This window comes from Lissotriton helveticus, chromosome 7 (genome assembly GCF_964261635.1).
Source record: "Lissotriton helveticus chromosome 7, aLisHel1.1, whole genome shotgun sequence".
NCBI classification, from domain to species: Eukaryota; Metazoa; Chordata; class Amphibia; order Caudata; family Salamandridae; genus Lissotriton; species Lissotriton helveticus.
Genome location: NC_136068.1, coordinates 1,515,795,920 through 1,515,815,485, shown reverse-complemented (window position 1 = coordinate 1,515,815,485; position 19,566 = coordinate 1,515,795,920).

Sequence of the window (19,566 nt, the reverse complement as noted above, 5' to 3'; positions counted from 1 at the left end):
AGGTAGTTAAAGTTAGGACCTAGTTTCCAAGGAAAAAGTTTTTTGTTTTGCCAATAACTTTGGCGCTGTTTGACGAATCTTCACGAGATTCATCAAACAGTACCAAGGTTATTAGCAACACAAAAAACGCATTTCCTATGGAAACGCTAACCTAACCATGATTACCCATTGGCAACTACCACAGGGTAATATATATCTATATTACCTACTGGCGGTCGCCAGTAGGTAGTTATAGTTAGGATCGTTTTCCATAGGAAATCCGCAATATTCTATTGGGAATAACTTTGGCGCCGAATGAGGGATCTGCCTGTAATTTTCCTTAATTTGCCTCTCTGCGCTCCGCTCCTTCCCTGAACGTTTCGGGGGGATCCGTCAAGCGGGGCTGAGATAAAAGGGGGGTCCCAAAACGTGTTTTCCCCATGTTAATTTCCATTGGGCGGTTAGCCCGAACGGCTGAATGGATTTCCACCAAATTTGGCAAAATTGTAGGGACTGGTACCCCGATGTGCCTTTGCTATGTCTCAAGATATTTGCTCCAGTGGTTTTTACGAAAATTAACTTTGAAAAAATATATATTGGGCTACATTGGGCTATATATATGTTAGAGCCCAAATGTAGCCCAATGTAGCCCAATGTAGCCCAATGTAGCCCAAAGATGGCCACCAGAGACAGAAAAAAACAAATGTAGCCCAAATATCAGCCAGATGTAGCCCAACTATAGCCCAATGACAGAATGTCCCAGAGTGTTCTAAAGAACAACTAGAGCGCTAACAGTCTTACTTATGACAAAAGTATGGCACACCTGAAGTCATCTTGATTGGAATAAAGTGTTAACACTTAAAACATTTAATTTGCAAAGGAACAAAATTAGGGGGTTCATTTTGCCATAGAAATTATGATTAGTGCTGAAGAAAGAAAAATTAGGGCACATTTTGAGTGACTTCTCAAATCCTCTTATATTTCATTAAAAAAATTCTGATATGCAGTCTCCCAAGATGGCCACCAGAGACAAAAGAGCCCAAATGTAGCCCAAATATCAGCCAGATGTAGCCCAACTATAGCCCAATGACAGAATGTCCCAGAGTGTTCTAAAGAACAACTAGAACGCTAACAGTCTTACTTATGACAAAAGTATGGCACACCTGAAGTCATCTTGATTGGAATAAAGTATTTTGTATTTGTATTTGTATGTCGATTTGTAGAGCGCGATTGCTGCCCGGGGGCGTCCAAGCGATAAAGTGGTAACACTTAATACATTTAATTTGAAAAGGAACAAAATGAGGGGTTTCATTTTGCCATAGAAATCATCAGTGATGTCATGAGTGATGTCACTGACCATGTCATGAGTGATGTAATATGTGACGTCATCAGCAGTGCATTGCACGCGCAAGTTATAGTGAGTCCAACTAACTATAACGTGGGAATTTCAATGGTTTTATGCGAGTAAAATTTCCACCTAACTATAACTGGTGTGAAACCTATGGTTTTTTCAGTGAATATATATATATATATATATATATATATATATATATATATATATATATATAATACCCAGCCGACACTGATGAAAGCTACAGCTGAAACGCGTCTGTTTGTTTCTTTTCAGCACAAATAAATCCTAATTGGGTTTAACACTAACAGGAGTGCTGGTCCTTTCTGCCTTCAACAGCAGCGGAGCGCTGTATGTATATATGTATATATATATATATATATATATATATATATATATATATATATATATATATATATATATATATATATATGTATATGTACGGATCACTGACATAATATCGACAGTCAAAATATCGACTTACCAAAATATCGAGGTAAAAATATAGAATGACCGAATATCGACTTCCTATCTACAAACAGGTAAGTACAAAAATATCGACTCCAAAATATCGATCGGAAAAAATATAGACAGTCAAAATATCGATTTTTTAAAATATCTTAAAAGTAATTTTAAAGTACTATAATAATATATATATAATTAATTTGAACATACTTAAAATACTTAAACTTAAAATTAATAAATAATTATTGTAACTTAAAAAAATTATATATTTAAAAAAAAAAAAATATATATATATATATATATATATATATACATATATATATATATATATATATATATATATATATATATATGAATTCGATAGTGGGTGACACTCTTCACACAAAGGCCACAGGAAGACTCTTCGAGTTCAATTCTATTTAATGCCAGCATGCATAGAAGGGGCTTCACAGCTTTTCTCTTCTAGGTAAATTAATATCACCTGACGCGTTTCAGGAGTTCATTCTCCCTTCCTCAAAGGCGCTTTTACTTCTGGCTTCGATGAACCCATTTCCGGCATTCGCGCTAATTATTTTCTCACCTGCCCGACGGGCGTGGCCACACACTTGGCTCTCTGGGTGATGTAGTGCTTAGCTCGTTATTCCACAGTGGGCTAGTTCATCGTGTCCAATGTTAAAATCGTGTTTTTTCAAGTGGGTTAAAAGCGGAAAGCTGCAGTCCCTTGCTCCGCTTTACTGCTGACAAACTGAAGGCAAGCATTTCCCCACATGAATGCTGGCCTGCTTCCTTCTTATTCCACAACTTCTCTCGATGTCCTGGAAAGATCCGCTGAACTGCGGTGGGCCCCTCTGCACGACCGTGTCAGGCCGTCAAAAATGAATTCGATAGTGGGTGACACTCTTCACACAAAGGCCACAGGAAGACTCTTCGAGTTCAATTCTATTTAATGGCAGCATGCATACAAGGGGCTTCACAGCTTTTCTCTTCTAGGTAAATTAATATCGCCTGAGGCGTTTCAGGAGTTCATTCTCCCTTCCTCAAAGGCGCTTTTACTTCTGGCTTCGATGAACCCATTTCCGGCATTCGCGCTAATTATTTTCTCACCTGCCCGACGGGCGTGGCCACACACTTGGCTCTCTGGGTGATGTAGTGCTTAGCTCGTTATTCCCCAGTGGGCTAGTTCATCGTGTCCAATGTTAAAATCTTGTTTTTTCAAGTGGGTTAAAAGCGGAAAGCTGCAATCCCTTGCTCCGCTTTAGTGCTGACAAACTGAAGGCAAGCATTTCCCCACATGAATGCTGGCCTGCTTCCTTCTTATTCCACAACTTCTCTCGATGTCCTGGAAAGATCCGCTGAACTGCGGTGGGCCCCTCTGCACGACCGTGTCAGGCCGTCAAAAATGAATTCGATAGTGGGTGACACTCTTCACACAAAGGTCACAGGGAGACTCTTCGAGTTCAATTCTATTTAATGCCAGCATGCATACAAGGGGCTTCACAGCTTTTCTCTTCTAGGTAAATTAATATCGCCTGACGCGTTTCAGGAGTTCATTCTCCCTTCCTCAAAGGCGCTTTTACTTCTGGCTTCGATGAACCCATTTCCGGCATTCGCGCTAATTATTTTCTCACCTGCCCGACGGGCGTGGCCACACACTTGGCTCTCTGGGTGATGTAGTGCTTAGCTCGTTATTCCCCAGTGGGCTAGTTCATCGTGTCCAATGTTAAAATCTTGTTTTTTCCAAGTGGGTTAGAAGCGGAAAGCTGCAGTCCCTTGCTCCGCTTTACTGCTGACAAACTGAAGGCAAGCATTTCCCCACATGAATGCTGGCCTGCTTCCTTCTTATTCCACAACTTCTCTCGATGTCCTGGAAAGATCCGCTGAACTGCGGTGGGCCCCTCTGCACGACCGTGTCAGGCCGTCAAAAATGAATTCGATAGTGGGTGACCCTCTTCACACAAAGGCCACAGGAAGACTCTTCGAGTTCAATTCTATTTAATGCCAGCATGCTTACAAGGGGCTTCACAGCTTTTCTCTTCTAGGTAAATTAATATCGCCTGATGCGTTTCAGGAGTTCATTCTCCCTTCCTCAAAGGCGCTTTTACTTCTGGCTTCGATGAACCCATTTCCGGCATTCGCGCTAATTATTTTCTCACCTGCCCGACGGGCGTGGCCACACACTTGGCTCTCTGGGTGATGTAGTGCTTAGCTCGTTATTCCCCAGTGGGCTAGTTCATCGTGTCCAATGTTAAAATCTTGTTTTTTCCAAGTGGGTTAAAAGCGGAAAGCTGCAGTCCCTTGCTCCGCTTTACTGCTGACAAACTGAAGGCAAGCATTTCCCCACATGAATGCTGGCCTGCTTCCTTCTTATTCCACAACTTCTCTCGATGTCCTGGAAAGATCCGCTGAACTGCGGTGGGCCCCTCTGCACGACCGTGTCAGGCCGTCAAAAATGAATTCGATAGTGGGTGACACTCTTCACACAAAGGCCACAGGAAGACTCTTCGAGTTCAATTCTATTTAATGGCAGCATGCATACAAGGGGCTTCACAGCTTTTCTCTTCTAGGTAAATTAATATCGCCTGACGCGTTTCAGGAGTTCATTCTCCCTTCCTCAAAGGCGCTTTTACATATACATTTTATTAACAAAACATATACAATGTTTTTCCGTAGGATAGCGAGAGGTTTAAATTTACTATTCCCACTCCAGTGAGTGCAACAGTAGGGATAGCGTTGGATCGCGTAGGAGTTAAAAATAACTATTCCTACTCCAGAGAGTGCAACAGTAGGGAAAGAGTTGTATGGCGTAGGGGTAAAAATTACTATTCCCACTCCAAAGACTGCAACAGTAGGGAAAGCGTTGGATAGCGTAGGGGTAAAAATTACTATTCCCACTCCAGCGAGTGCAACAATAGGGAAAGCGTTGGATAGCGTAGGGGTAAAAATTACTATTCCCACTCCAGAGAGTGCAACAGTAGGGAAAGCGTGGGATGGCGTAGGGGTAAAAATTACTATTCCAACTCCAGCGAGTGCAACAGTAGGGAAAGCGTTGGATAGCGTAGGGGTAAAAATTACTATTCCCACTCCAGCGAGTGCAACAGTAGTGAAAGCGTTGGATAGCGTTGGGGTAAAAATTACTATTCCCACTCAAGAGAGTGCAACAGTAGGGAAGGCGTTGGATAGCGTAGGGGTAAAAATTACTATTACCACTCCAGAGAGTGCAAAAGTAGGGAAAGCGTTGGATAGCGTAGGGGTAAAAATTACTATTCCCACTCCAGCGAATGCAACAGTAGGGAAAGCGTTGGATAGCGTAAGGGTAAAAATTACTATTCCCACTCCAGTGAGTGCAACAGTTGGGAAAGCGTTGGATAGCGTAGGGGGAAACTTTACTATTCCCATTCCAGAGAGTGCAACAGTAGGGAAATCGTTGGATAGCGTAGGGGTAAAAATTACTATTCACACTCCAGAGAGTGCAACAGTAGGGAAAGCGTTGGATAGCGTAGGGGTAAAATTTACTATTCCCACTCCAGAGAGTGCAACAGTAGGGAAAGCGTTGGATAGCGTAGGGGTAAAAATTACTATTACCACTCCAGAGAGTGCAACAGTAGGGAAAGCGTTGGATAGCATAGGGGTAAATTTTAATACCCCCACTCTAGTGAAAATAAATTAATATAAATCACATAATGATAAATTAATCAATTAATAAATTGTAATTACCAATTAAGAATTAATTAATTACCAATTAAAAATTAATTAACAATTTATTTAAAATAAATACCAATTAATTAATTATCATCTTTAATTAATTATATTAAATTACTTCCCACCCTATTCCCCTATAAACCCACAACCCGCTACTAAAAATAAAATAATATTATCCACATAATTATCAATTAATCAATTATTAAAAATTAATTATCAATTAACAATTAATTAATTACCAATTAAAAATTAATTGACAATTTATTCTAAATAAATACCAATCAATTAATTAATTTACATATTTAATTAATTATCATTAAATTACTTTCCACCCTATTCCCCTATAAACCCACAACCTGCTACAGAAAATAAATTACTAAAATTAAAATATTTATCAATTAATCAATTAAAATTAATTAACAATTATATTTTAATTAATTACCAATTAATAATTAATTAACAATTCATTCTAAATAAATAACAATAAATAAAATAACATATTTAATTAATTATAATTAAATTACTTGCCACCCTATTCCCCTATAAACCCACAACACGCTACAGAATTATATTACACAAAAAATAAAAATTATTAATAACTTACCTAAAATTCTATATTTTTGTTGTCTATATTATGTCTAGTCGATATTATGTCCATTCTATATTTTTGATTCGATATTATGTCCATTCTATTCGATATTAACATTTTCTATTCAATATTTTGGTAGTCTATATTATGTCTAGTCGATATTATGTCTATTCTATATTTTTGACTCGATATTATGTCTACTTGATAAAAAAAACTCGATATTTTGTCTCTACACCATATGTACATATGTATATATATATATGTATATGTATATATGTGTGTATATATATATATAAATATATATATATATATATTCACTGAAAAAACCATAGGTTATAGACCATATATAGTTAGGAATTAGCATTTAAGAAACCTTTTTTTTACTCACACAAAACCATTGAAATTCCATATATAGTTAGTTGTACTAACTATATATCGCGCACCCGCAATCCACTGCTGATCATGTCACATATTACATCATTCATGACATGGTCAGTGACATCACTGATGACATCACTGATGACATCTCAAATGACATCACTGATGACATCACTGATGACATCTCAAATGACATCACTGATGACATCACTGATGACATCTCAAATGACATCATTGATGATATCACTGAGAACATCACTGATGACATCATTGATGACATCTCAAATGACATCACCGATGACATCACTGATGACATCACTGATCACATCTCAAAAGACATCACTGATGACATCACTGATGACATTATTCATGTGATAATACGATGAATCTCTTCAGACTCTAATAAAAACTTAGATACACTCAGGGGTCGATTCCGATCCGTTAAAATAATCCGGCGTACGAATCGTATCCGGAGCCGTTTCCGTATGACTCGTACAGACGCCGTACGACCGGACGATTCCGATCCCGATCGGCCGACCCGTACGCGATTCGTACGGTACACGTCGATTCGTACGGAAAAGCGCACGATCACCTACACACCGTACGGCGCGTACCCCCCATGATCGCAGGGGTACGCGGCGTACCCCTCTAGTCATGCGGGGTACGTGCCGTACACCCAGCGTACATGGGGTACGTGCCGTACACCCACTGTACATGGGGTACGGTGCGTACCCCATGTACGCTGGGTGTACGGCACGTACCCCGCATGACCAGAGGGGTACGCCGCGTACCCCTGCGATCATGGGGGGTACGTGCCGTACCCGGGGGGGGGGCGTTCCATACCTGTTTCGGCGCGAACTCTGCATTTACGACTGTTTTCGGCTCCCGTAGGAAAAGGGTCGTACGGCGCGTACCCGACACGAATCGTACTTGCTGGGTCGTAAAAACATGCCGCGATGTCGCGTACAGCGGGTTCCGAGTGAGATTCGTATGGAGATTTGAGTCGTACGGAGTCCTGTACGACTCGTACGGAGTTCGGCACCTAGTACGGATTGTACTTCATCGTACGTACGGGACGTCTACGGATACGATTCGTACGGGGAAAAAACTCTCCGTACGACCATTCGGAGCGCATTTTACCGGATCGGAATCGACACCCCAGTGTACACAGACACTCACAGACTGTCACTCATCCATGGAGTTACTCACACACCTAGTCAGTCATGCAAAGAATCAATCACACCTCCATTTCCTCAACTATACAGTTATACACACCTTACTTATTCAAACATATACTAACACATATTTACTCTCTTATACAATCCCTGATACAAGTTCACAATGATCCATACAGCCACTCACACATTCACTGGCTCTTATGCATAGTTATTTATATATGTCAACTCTCACATGTACTGTGTTTTACATATGTACTTACTTTGACATGTAGCACTTAGATATCCATTCACTCACCAATACACTCATGCACACAGTCAACCGCCCATACAGCTGTTTCCACATGCACTTTTGAACCCATACATCTAGTGAATCAACTGCTCACACATCTATGCACAGAGTTATACACCTCCCAGCCACCCACACACACACTCAGTCTCCCATACAAATACTTAGGCAATCAACCAATAACCCATATAGTTACTCATATAGCTACTGATCAACACATGCAGCAGTTTACAGAACAACAGACATAATGATGCACAAATTAAGACAGTTTAGTCACTAACCCATGCACTCAGTGAGACACATTTAATCAGTCACTCATACAGTCAGTCATGCACCTAATAAATCCTTCATCCAGACACTTATAAATCCACTCATTCTTCAATATGTAAGACATATTTTAACTTTACAGAAACATACAGTCACTGGATGTTGTCATCAGTGATGTCATCAGTGATGTCATTTGAGATGTCATCAGTGATGTCATCAGTGATGTCGTTTGAGATGTCATCAGTGATGTCATCAGTGATGTCACTGACCATGTCATGAATGATGTAATATGTGACATGATCAGCAGTGGATTGCGGGTGCGCGATATATAGTTAGTACAACTAACTATATATGGAATTTCAATGGTTTTGTGTGAGTAAAAAAAAGGTTTCTTAAATGCTAATTCCTAACTATATATGGTCTATAACCTATGGTTTTTTCAGTGAATTTTCAAGGTTTTGTAAATGCTAATTCCTAACTATATATGGTCTATAACCTATGTTTTTTTCTGTGAATTTCAATGTTTTTTTAATAGCAAATATCAAAAGCTTTAAAATGTATTCTTCTTTAAATCAAAAAATATATTTTATATCTTTATTAATCCATTTTTTTTTTTATTATTATGTTTTGGTATTCTCCCGGTCCGCGAACCGGGTAGCTTCCCGTTAGCTCAATTTGGTGCCGCGACTCGGTACGCGAACCGGTAAACGTTCCGTTTGCGCAAAAGCCGCGTTAGAAATCAACATCGTGACGCGTCGCGGGAGCGCGACGTATCGCGTTGCCGCGTAATGCGTCTTATGACGCGCCGCGTTAGCGCACCCGGAAGTGCTCCGGAGCGCGAACCGAGGCGCGAAGCGCAGCTCCCCGGAAGCGATCCGGGGCGCGGCCCGCAGCGCGTAACGTAAGCGTAACAGGTCATGTGACTTGTTAATAAAACTTTTTATTGGTTCATTTCACTTTTGGTTTCCTAATGATGTAAGGCTAGGTCATGTGACCTAAAAATAACACTTTTCATTGGTTTAGAACTATTTTTTTTCCAAAATGATGAAAGCCCCCACCTTTTTTCTCACTCTGACTTTCAACTTTGTGAAAGGAAGACCTATTTTGCTTACTAGAAAATGGCTTCAGTAGTAGCTGCAGCTGGTGCACCCCCACCACCACCACCACCTCCTAGGAAGAGAGGACCACCTCCACAGTTCCTTCCCAACACAGAGGAGGAAGAGGACGAAGAAGAGGAAGAGGAAGTACAGCCAAGACAGTTTTTACGTGAGGAGCCCCGGATATCTCACCACAAAAATAGTTTTATTTGGCAGTTTTTTTCTTTTCCTCAAGGGCAAAAAAAAGTGAATGCTCGCTATGTGACATGCCTCATATGCAAAGAAGATTTATCTAGAGGCACAAATAAAAAGTATAGTTTCGGCAACTATACTATGCACCGTCATATGCAGAGGTGGCATCCACTGAATTACAGCGTGGCAGAGATGCGTCACCTCCAAGACAACCCACCAAATCCTGTGGCCAGTACATCGGCACAGGTAACTCTGTCGGGGCCAGAGGCACGGGAAACAGTGCCAAACATTCAACAGAATTTTGTGCACATGAAGATAGTGTGTCTTTATTGTGGTAACCTACTCTCATGTGCAAATATGAGTATTAATTTGATAAACAGAGCATTTGAAAACCACAAGTGCTCAAAACGCACCAAAAAAGATTTTTTTTTTGCTCCTGTTGAGCCCTTTCTAATGCCTGTTTTTCGTTGTTTCCCCCCCAAAAAACCAAAAAAAACATAAAATTGTTCAAAAAATACAAAAAAAACAAAAAATGTTCAGAAAAAAAAAAATATATATAAAACAACAAAAACATAAAAAAAAGTTCTTTTCAGAACTACCTCCCCTTTATAAAAAAATTGCTAGAATGTTTAGCACTCTGGCAACCTCTATTTCTTTTGGTTCGCTTCCCGGTTCGCTCCCCGGTACGCGAACCGGGAGCGAACCCAAACATTTTTTTAAAAAAAAGAAGAGTAAGTATAAGGGAAGTAAACAGAGAGTAATGTTAAAAGAAAGACAGCTATAGGGACTAAACCAGAGATACTGTTTAATAGATCTATTTACCGAAGAAAAGATGGAAGAGGGTATAATTGTGAAAAACAAAATAGATAAGGAAGTGAAAGAAAAAAAGGAGAGTAGAAGAATAACAAAGAAGAGTTTCTTAGAGAATGTGAGTGAATGTTCAAAATAAGATTAAAACATGTGGAATAACACAGAGAAAAAACAGAAAGCAGAAAAGAAGAAGTAACAGAAAAGGAATAATTGAAACAGCAAAGAAATGTAAATAACATACGGGCATATTATCAACATAGGCGATAAAAGTTTCGCAGCTTTTATCGGCAGAAATGTGTCGCTAAAGCCGCTTTTGCGGCAGAAAACTGCCGCTAAAGCCGCTTTTGCAGCAGTTTTCTGCCAATAAAAGCAGCAATAATTTTATTGGCTGTGTTCATAATATGCCCCTTAGTGTGCTTCAACTACGCAGAGAAAGCATAATGAACAAGTAGTGAAAGAGTGATCAGTCAGAGACACTAAGAGTAATAGAGACGGAGTGAGTGAACAAGAGTGAGGAACTATGAGAAGAGAGGGACTGAGAAAAGGAGTGGAAGGAGTAGAGTAAGTAAGTAATAGAGAAAGGAATGAGTGAAGTAGCAAAGGCAGGAAATTGAGGGTTAAAGAAATGAAGCAGTGGAACTAATAGTAGTTAAATGTGATAGAAATGTAACGAAAAGAGTACAAAACATTTACCTTATAATTGTCGTTAACTTAGTCACTTGTTATTTTTATACTTTCAATCTGTGAAAGAGAGAACAAACATTTGAAAAATATTAAAACATGTATTTAAAAATTAGAAAAGACAAGGGAAAAGATTGAAGGACAAACAGTTTTTCAACAACTTTGACACTTACAGAAGCCTCTGCTTCTCCTGGCCCCCTACACAGTCCTAAAAATATACATTTTAAACTAACAGTATCTTGATGCAGATGAAGTGAGGCCTATCTTGGAACATGGTGCATCTTTTGCACTGCTGTTGTCTCACAAAAGTGACGCAATGGCAGCGCAAAAGAGGTGCACAATCATCATAAAACTGTTCCTAACATTTTAAATGATTGTTTCAGGATGGCAATAAGGTGTGTCCTATCCAGACGTTTGTTTCAGGTGAGGCCTACTCAGGGTTGCAGATGAAATTTAGGCTTATTGAAGAGTACAGAGGAGATAATACATGTGCAGGCCTACCAATAAAGTGAGTCATGTCCACTGCACTCTTGAATAAAGTTCAGACCTCCTCTGTTTCCCTGGACAGGCCTAAACTTCATCTGCACAATGTGATTCGTAATGTTAGGAAACACAGGTAATGTATTTGAAAAACGTGCAATTTCTTTTGCTCATTTCACAATCACATCACTTGTGTTTCCTTTGGTTAGGTATCTCATTGTGCAGATGTAGTCCAGCATATGAAAGAGTACGCAGAAGTGCAGCACTGCATGCAACAACTTTGACACTTACTGAAGCCTCAGCTTCTGCATGCCCCCTACACAGTCCTAATTATATACATTTTAAACTGACGGTATCTTGCTGGAAATGAACTGAGGCCTATCTTGCAACATGGTGCATCTTTTACACTGCTGCTGCGTCACAAAAGTGACCGAACAGCGGCGCAAAAGAGGCACACAGCCTTCATAAAACTGCCCTTAACATTTTAAATGATTGTTTCTAGATGCTGATAAGGTGTAGCCTATCCACAGATTTCTTTCAGGTGAGTCCTACTCAGTTTTGCAGATGAAATTTAGGCTTCTTGAAAAGTTCAGAGGAGATAATACATGTGCAGGCCTACCAACGAAGTGACTCATGTGCACTGCACTCTTCAACAAATGTCAGACCTCCTCTATCTCCTGGAACAGGCCTAAACCTTATCTACACAATGTGATGTGTAATGTTAGGAAACACAGGTAATGTAATTGAAAAACGTGCAATTTTTTTTGCTCATTCCACAATCACATCACCTGTGTTTCCTTTGCTTAGGTATCTCATTGTGGAAATGTAGTCTATCATAAGAAAGACTACGTAGAATGTGAGCACTGTATGCAACAACTTGACACTTGTGGAAAAGTAAATTTTGCCATGTTCTGTGTCTCTACGTGTCATCCATCATATGTTATGTGTGCATGATCAATATGCGTATGTTATTCCCCATGTCCGATTCAAGACGCAATTACAGTTGTGTCCTCCTCTAGTATGCCAGTTTCCAGTCCTCGTGAATACTACGAATATCAGGCCTATGTAAAGCTACGATGCCACGTTTCTCAGTGTGCACGTTATTTCATTATAAAGTCCCCGTTTCTAGGCCTCAACAGGGCCCGGACATCAGATTCAGCTCCTGTCTCCTGAACCCTCGCTGAGGAGCGATCCAGCCCCCACCTGTATCCTCGACCTTTCACTTACTTCCTGCCTCGCAGTGCCCGGTGCAGCTTGGCTCTGCCTCTGAGTCTGCCAAGACTATGTTATGATTCCAGTTATCAGTTTAGTCCTCCTTCTCTGCATTCCTAAGCTACTGAACTGCATCAATAGTTTCCGTCATTGTCTAGCCTTCACGTCTCCACGTTAGAGAAATACTGCATTTAATGGTCATTTAATATTCTTCATCACGCACTACATGTAGAATAAATGCATGCTCTAGTCTTAGAGTCTGTTGGCTTTTCCCCTCATGACTTCTAGTTTATATCAACATGTTCCCTAAACATCAGATACCAGATAGGGTTTAGGTACATGTCGCTCCGACCCTCCAGACTTTAGTCTCTGCTCCTAGCACAGAGTTCATAGCCCCCAGCTTCTCCTCGTAACACGTCATTGCCAGTTTGCGCGCACCATCAGGTTAGAGGTCCCGGCTCCTTAGGTAGCCCCCTCCTATGTTTCCGCCCATTTATGACATATTCTGTTACGTTTGCATCACATGTCTGAGTTACACCTTCTTTTTACTCTTATCTTTCGCGACTGCTACGCGTCACGCCTTCTGCTCCACCCACTGCTACGCCTACTGCAATGTAATGCTATGTGTTTGCGTTATGTATATATGCTCATGTATTGTTATTAAAAGCGAGCGCGCTCATCCCAGACCCAGCCCCAGCAGCTGCTGGGCCCTGTCATCCTATTCCTATGCAGGTTGTCCTGTTCCTGTCCTTATGCTGTAATAAACCTGCAAAACTCCTACTACCTCGAATCTTGACTCTTATTTATTGAGCTATCTGTTATGATATATGTCTAGTCAAAAATAGGGTATTATTTATTTATTTACCACATAATGGCGCCCGAATAGGGACTTGCCCTTTCCCCACGCGTCGGTGAAGCCACGCCGACCCCCTGACCCTCTGCAGTCGTGACGGAACTCTTCTGCGCAGTGGCAGATATTTCTGCTCAAGTATTCCTCAAGCCCACGGAGGAGACGGAGGAGGCGGTCCAGCATCCAGACGAGACGGTGGAGGAACGCGGCGAGTCCCGACCAGAGCCCAAGCCAAGAGTCCAAGGTCCGAGGTATCCGGAGGTCCACCCGTAACTGAAGTCCGAAGTCCGAAGTTCGTCGTCGTAGCAGTCCAGTCCAGTCCGAGGCCTTCCGTTCTTGCTGCCCGGTGAGTACCGTTACTGGGGTGGTATCTAGACAGGGTCAATTTAATTGACTCTGGTCTGTGGGTTGGTGGTACACAGTCCCACAAACGAAGTGTCCACTTCGGTGGATGCGGGTCCTGACGTGTCTCTTTAAAGAGACCGGTAAGTTTCGTGCTGTTTCAGCAGTGCATCTAGTTTCTGTTCTAGTCAGTTCTGTTCTCGAGAAATTTCAAGTATTTCCAGGTAGTATTCTGTTCGAACTGTTGTTTTAAATGTTTTTTATGTATTCCAATGTCGTGGTATGAATGGGAAATAAGTATCGTGTTTATTGTGTATTGTATTGTGTCTAGATTACAGTTCAGTCATGCCCATATTTTCCAAGTTACGTCAGTTAAAAACTAGAAAGGGTCTGCTGGAAGCAGCAGTTCCCGTCCCGCCTAGGGACAGTCCAGGTCACTTCATGTATCAGAAACATGGCATAAGTGCCATATTGTATCTAGATTTATGGGTAGAGTATACCAAACAGTTAGAAGAAAAGTATAGATGGCCCGTATCGGGTACATGGGATGCCGAATGCATCATGCGAGTAGAAGAAGCATTATGGAAAAAGAAAGCCAGACAGTCACAGAAAGATGCCATCGAGTTATGGCGCAAAGAAGCTCATAAAAGAACTGAAAAAGAAATCAGAAAATCAGAATTAAGTAGAGAATCCTTAGAACGAGCCCAAGAAAGAGAATTAATCGAGATAGGTGAACGAGTTAGAACTGAGCAATCAGACAGACAGAGGAATGCCCTCATTAAGGGTATGTATCCTCTTCTTGCTGAGGGCTTGCCAAAAGCGACCCCAGAGGCATCCAGTAATTTCCCGCCACCGTTAGTTCCGACCAAGCTACGTCACAAACCGACCGCAGTTGATATTTTTATTTCGTCCTATCTGGACGACACAGTCCCCGAATATGCAAATCCTGTTCGCGCTCCGCCAGTCCCTGTAAATCAGGTAATTCCTGCTCCTCCAGACACCGGGGTGCCCTTAACAGCCCCCCCGGGTCAGCCCGCCATACAAGTCCAGCCCACGTTACAATTACCGACCCTGCCAGGACGGAAAGCATCAGTTGATGATTCTAGTTTAGGGGCCGCAGGAGGAGGTCTTCCTCAAACCCCGCCGCCATACAAGCGTTTATCAGCACTCGAATTACATGCTCAAGCATCACAGCGTACTCCTAAAAGTAATAAGTCTGTTGCAGAGATTAGGCAAACCCTTGGCGAATGTGTCTATGACCCAGTTCCAGGCGAGTTTAATATGGTTTTATATTCCGTACGCGTAAGGAGAGTGACCGAGTATCTAGTCACCCTGCCGAATATGAAAGAAGATCTAGACAGGATATATCGTTTCATCCGTACAGGGGATGACCCACAAAGTATTAGTGATGCCATGTCTCAAAGGAAAGCCGAGATTCAGCGCATGATATTAAAGTTCTTAATTAACTGTCTAATAAGAGAACAGGATTACCCGTCTAAAGACCCGGAAGAAATGAAAACTCTGACAAAGTGGAGTGATAATATAGCCGAAGGAAAGCACAATACCATTGGTGCCATGGAAAGTATGTACAAGAAAATCCGTAGAGAGATAATAAAGATACACGAACAGCGTAAAGCAGCACAAGTAAGCGAGAAAGAAAGTACCTCTGATCCTGAAGAGGAAGACGACGAGAATACCGCCAGAATAGCGTATGTAGGAAAATCTAGATTTCCAGATCGCCATTTACGTCTAGAACACAAGTCAATTTTCCATCATTCAGCACCAGAACAAGGTTCCCTAGAACAAGTATTCCAAGCTACCGATCACATTCTGAAATCACGAATCGGTTATAGTGAGTTAAGTACTATGCATGAACAAGAACTAGTCCGATCAGCAGTCAGATGGATTACTGATTCTACCACTTTTCCAGACGAAATAGTGGCACAAATGTTTCTGAAATTGCCCCCAGCCGAGCAACGACTGGTGGGTATGTATATGATTCAGCACCTCATTACTCTGTATGAGGGTCAACATTCTGATCCAGGCCCGTTACATGATATCCTGAACGAGTTACTCCAGTACAGATGGAGAGGTCTAGGTACCGATTTAATTAGTGTCATTCTAGAACAACGTCATAAATATAGAACATTCTTGAACCCGCATTTCGTTCATGTCTCACCCCCAGAAAGTAAATCATTCTACATAGACAGACAGAATCCGTTACGAGAAGTCCACCCAGTTAAAGGAGCGGGTGGCGAAATGCAACGAGTGTTTGTATACACTCCAATCACAAAGATGGAACTCCTCGAAATGAAGAAATTAATTCCCTGTCATGACAAAGATCCAGCAGGGTTCCATAGAGAATTAAAAGACATGCTCCGTATGGGAGAATACACTTACCCAGATATCATTAAAATGTTAAAGGTCCTGTTGCCCGCAGGGGTGTATGAAAAGCTAAAGGAAAAAGAATGGGAGGTGGGAGAGAAAAAGATCGATTGGGCAGTTCTAGAAGCTGAAGACAAGTCACGTGTACCAGGTACTGGTCTTGGAGATAAATGTAAAGAATTACCAGAATTATTGATTCAAGTTTTACCCAGATTATTGACAACTAGAAAAGAAGACTGGGATGCAATCTCAGCCTGTAAACAGAAGCAAGATGAGGATATTAGTGATTTTTATTCTAGGTTTGAAAAATGTTTCAGTATCAACAGTGGTCTCAAGACAAGTAGTGAGTCATACCCTCACCTTTTCGTTACCAAATTAGTCGAGAATTCAAGTCCACCAATTAAAAACCGAGTTTTGAAAGTCGAAAGCACCTGGCAAGCAAATACTCCGTCCCAGATGCTCCAGATGCTCCAGTACCACCAGAATAGAATCAGGGAAGAGCAAGAACACGAAAGAAAACGTATGAAAGACACGAAAATGAAAGTACTAGTTGCACAATCTGTTCCTCAAGACAGTCAGAAGAGGGGTCCGAATCAAGTCAGTCATCCTGCAGCTCCCGTTAAAGGGAACTGCAATTATTGTAAACAGCCAGGTCATTTTATAAATGAGTGTGCAGTTCTGAAACACAACATAGCTACTGGTAAGACTAAAGAAAGACCACGTCCGCCTAGACAGGAACAAGTTTCACAGATTCCTCAGTCACAGAATGCACCACAGACAGTTACAGCACCGCAGCCTATTGCTGGAACACAGCATGTTACATCGCAGATGTACCAGTATGCACAGTCTGAGTATCCAGAGTACCAGCCATATTCATGAAACAGCCTAGAGAGGGAGGTAGGCTTGCCTCTCATCGAGATACCTGTAGATCAAGAAGGTCCCTATGTTCACAGTCAAGTATTAGGGAAAGACAGAAAGTTTTTGATTGATACAGGGGCAAGTAGGACCACAATTAGTCATGCCGAAGTTCCAGGGGCTCCGCTCTCAGGCTCAAGAAATGTTTCCCTTGGATTTTCAGGAAAGCCTATCGTTAATGAGATTTCAAAGCCAGTCACTCTAGAAGTAGGTCCATTGTCCCGCACTACTGATCTGTTACTTACTAAGTCATGTCCAGAAAATCTATTAGGCATTAAAACACTGAAAGAGTTAGGTGCAGTTATATGTTGTTCCCCGGAGGGAATACGTCTGTTCCTACGTGACTTTAAGGGTCACTATGTATTACGAGATTTTGATTCCAGACTGTCTAAAGTTCCGCAGCATTTATGGGCGCAAGGTCCAACTGATGTAGGTTACATGCAAATCACACCCCATCGTGTGACTCTCAAACCAGGTGTAGTGTTACCACGAATCAGGCAGTATAGATTGCCACCTGAGGCTGTAGCAGCCTTATCCAAAATTATAGACGAGCTCATGGCTCAAGGAGTAGTTGTAGAAACTGACTCCAACGTATGCAATTCTCCGATCATTCCAGTCATGAAACGTACTGATCCAAATGCACCCCCAGTATATCGATTAGTGATTGATTTACGAGAACTTAACAAATGTATTATTCCTCAGTACCCAGTTGTCCCAGATATCTCTTCCCTATTGACAGCCATTGATTCCGAAGCCACGTTCTTCACTGTCATAGACCTCAAGAACGCATTTTTTAGTGTTCCAATTCATCCAGACAGCCAGTTTCTTTTCGGATTTTGTTTAAATGGAAGGAGCTATATGTTCACACGCGCTCCTCAAGGTTTCACAGAAAGTCCTAGTATTTACAGTCAAGCACTTAAGAGACAACTAGACAATATTCACATGCCAACTGACACTGCCCTGCTCCAGTATGTCGATGATCTACTGATCACAGCTCGTTCTGAACGTGACTGCGAGCGAGCGTCACTGACGGTTTTGTATTTCCTAGCCGAGATGGGGCACAAAGTGTCCCCTTCGAAGCTTCAATTCTGTGTCCAGCAAGTGGTATACTTAGGACACTTACTGTCCAAGAGGGGTAGGCAGTTGACACCAGACCGTATCCAGTTGATAGCGAGTCTTCCTCAGCCCAGAACCCAGAAGGAGGTGCGTGCCTTTATTGGCCTTACTTCTTATTGTAGACAATGGATTCCTCAGTATGCATTTCTAGCCAAGCCACTGATACAGTTAACGACACAGGAGGCAGCCGTATCGACTGTTCTCCCTTGGACATCTGAACATACACTTAGTTTCAACGAGTTAAAGAAAGCTTTATGCCAAGCTCCAGTTCTAGCTACACCGAACTACAGTAAGCCTTTTACACTTTTCGTTACTGAACGTGAAGGTACAGCATTATCTGTTCTTACACAAGATCAAGCAGGACAATACAAGCCCTGTGCTTATTTTTCGAGCACACTAGATCCAGTCGCCCAGGCTTTGCCTGCGTGCCTCAAGTCAGTTGCAGCCACAGCACTAGCTATCAGACAAAGTGATTCCATAGTTTTAGGACACTCCTTGACAGTACAAGTCCCACACTCCGTGGAAGTTCTTTTAAACCGAACACAAACACAGCACTTGACAATTGCACGTTTAACAGGTTATGAATTGACACTGTTTCAGCCACACATAGATATTAGACGCTGCAACGTCCTGAACCCTGCTACACTGTTACCATCAGCTAGTTCAAATTCTGCCACACATGATTGTGTGGAAGTAGTCAACATTACGACAAAGCCAAGACAAGACCTGACAGACATTCCGTTACCAGACCCTGACCTGACACTTTATGTGGATGGTTCATGTATGAGAACTAGTACAGGAGAACTAGTCGCCGCGTATGCAGTGACTACTGACACCGAAGTTATTGAAACACACCGTATTGATACTCTGTCCGCTCAAGCAGCAGAGCTAGTTGCTCTGACACAAGCCTGTATACACGCCAAGAACCAGAAAGTTAATATTTACACAGATTCACGCTACGCATTTGGAGTCGTACACGACTTTGGAGTGCTCTGGCAGGAGAGAGGTTTCATGACTTCTCATGGAACCAAGATTCAGCATGGTCTCCTTATTCAAGCTCTGTTAGATGCAATACATTTACCGACATCTATCGCTATCATGAAATGCAAAGCACATACGAAAGTCACTGACATTATTTCTCAAGGTAATGATCTAGCAGATCGCACAGCCAAGCTTACAGCACAGACTCTAGACAGTCCAGTTAACATGACACACACTCCAGATCTGACTACATGTATGACAGTTAAGGACCCTACTCAAGATGTCATAGATATCCAGTTACATGCTACTCCCG